The following is a 2500-nucleotide window of genomic DNA, read 5'->3' on the forward strand; positions in this document are numbered from 1 at the left end:
GGACGTGGAGAGAGTTGCCGACGTTATTGGGTCGGCAGCAATGAACAGGCGGTTAAGCCTGTTTCGGAGGATGGCTGGTATAATCTCACTAAAGCATGAGACACCGAGCCCACCCTCCCGAACGGGAGCGTGAATAAAGGCTTCAGCACAGGTCTTGTTCAGGTGGAGGTAGCTGCGGACAGCCACCCGCACGACCCGATCAAAATACTTCAGAGTCTTCTTAGTAACGACCGGCGATTGGAGCAGATGTAAATATCTTGGGAGAAGATAAACTTTCAAGATGGCCAACTTCTGCTGCGGCTTCAGAGGGCTCTTCCCAATCCTCCGGAGCTGAATGTTCACCTCGTCCAGCACCGGCTTAGATCTACCCATGACACCGTAATTCGCGCCCAAGTAGCCAAACATCTCGCCCGGCTGCAGCTGCCTGATCGCTTGGCCCTCTATATAAAATAGAGGTCGGGTGATGCAGTATGAGTGCTTATTTGCACGGTTGACCTGGACGGTCATAGCCGTGCATTTGGAGGGGTTGAACCCCATTCCCCTCCTAGCAAAGAAGTCTGCAGCCAGCTTGAGACGCTTAGTGGCCTCCTTAGGCGAATTCGCTAGAAGTAGCAGGTCGTCGGCATAACCTAAGACCGCTAAACGCGCGGTGTCATTTACGGGCAGACCACCCTCGGCGCCTTGGAGATCACAAATCAACTCGTCGAGGACGAAGTTAAACAGGTAGGGGGAAAGCGGGTCGCCCTGCTTTACTCCCCTACATATTGGGATCTCTCCGGTCATACCTCTCCCGAGCTGCACTACGGTAGTGGCATCTTCAAAAGAATCCTCCACATACCGAACAGTAGTCTCGTCTATCCCGAGCCTCTTCATCGCTCTCACGATGGACTGTTGAGAAACAGTGTCGAAGGCTTTACGCACATCGACACTAAGGATGGTATATGGTTTCAAACTCTTTCGTCTCTCCTTAATTAGAGCCTGAAGGGTGAGGTTATTCAATAGGACCCCGTCGACCTGCCGAAAACCTCTCTGGTTGGGGTGGATTTGAATCCCCCCCATACGTTTCCCCAAAATTCTATGTAGCACCCGAGTTACCACCGAGGCGATGGTAATCGGGCGCCAGTTATTGATATCATCTGAGTCACCCCCCTTTGGTATCAAGATCGTCCTGTTCCTCTTCAACGCCGACGGAGCGACGCCAAAGAGAAGCATGGAGTTGAATAAAAGAACAAGCTTCTTCAGAGGCACCTTCATGAGGTCTTTGATTTTGACACCATCGACCCCAGCGGAAGGCGACTTGTTTGCCCCGAGAGCCCATACGATTTCATTCTCCGAAATCGGGCTCGACAAGTCCTGAGTCTCTTGCTTGTCCTTGATGTCTTCTATGTCTCTCTTTGAGGGGTGACTGAAAATCTGCCGAAACTTACTTTCGGCAGATTGGACGTTGGGAAACGTCTGACTCCCCCCTACGGGAGAGTCATCTATGATATTCCGTGCCAGAGAGGCGCGGTTTGTCCGGTACATCTTTTGTACCGTCTTATAAAGAAAGGCTCGTTCTTGACGCCTGTTCAACGCTTCGACAGGTCGTGTCCTTTCCCTTCTGTTATTATTACTATGACCACCTAGCCTGTCGGACATCTGCGGAAGCAGAGCCTTCAGGTAGATGGCTAGTTGCTCTCTCACCCTCTCTCTTTGATTATGGGTGTCGACAAGCTGCGTCATATTATAGACCGCTTCATCGGCATCGACCCATCCACCTTGGGCCGCCCAATAATCTCTCAAGAAGAGAACGATTTTATGTGACTGTCTCAACGGATGGAAGTCCGAGGCATTCGGGTTCAGAGACCCACTGCTGTGCAACTCCGCACTAGATTCGACGACCACCGAGGCCTCAGAGGTACCGGCCGCATCCGCAGGGGATTGGATGAGCGCAGCGACCGCTTCGGACATCCGTTGAAATACTTCAACGGCGTCACTCGACGGCCCCGCATTCTCACCCGCGAGACGCTGGATGACTTCTTTGTACTTGGCTTCCCTTCTGCGGTTCTTAATGAAGTCTAAGTTCCTTTCTGGGTAAAAACCCAGAAGGTGTTTATTAACGAAGGGGCCATTGTACGCGAGTTCACGTCGAGCCATCTCGAGCATGTCCTCGCTTGTCCATTCGTCCCTACCCCCGGGAACCTCGTACCGATCCTCCAGATCCCGGTTGTACTCCGCTGGGTGTGCCTGTCTCATATGTTGTCGAACGCCGCGATAACCGCGGAAGCGACTCCCACAGATAGGGCACGCGTCAGCGTCGTTGGCCGGTGGACCGCGACATCGCAGTCTCCTCAGGTGAGTCTGCATGCCCGCGTCCGTGGCGAAGGTCGTTCCGCATACGCAGACGACCATCGCAGATGTTTGATTCTCCCTTCAAATAGAAGGTGGTGCAGTAGTGGGTGGGAGGTAAAGTATCTCACCCACTTTTATTGTATCTAAAGAAACTTCTACACCACAATTG

The sequence above is a fragment of the Harmonia axyridis genome, chromosome X (genome assembly GCF_914767665.1).
Source record: "Harmonia axyridis chromosome X, icHarAxyr1.1, whole genome shotgun sequence".
Classification (NCBI taxonomy): Eukaryota; Metazoa; Arthropoda; class Insecta; order Coleoptera; family Coccinellidae; genus Harmonia; species Harmonia axyridis.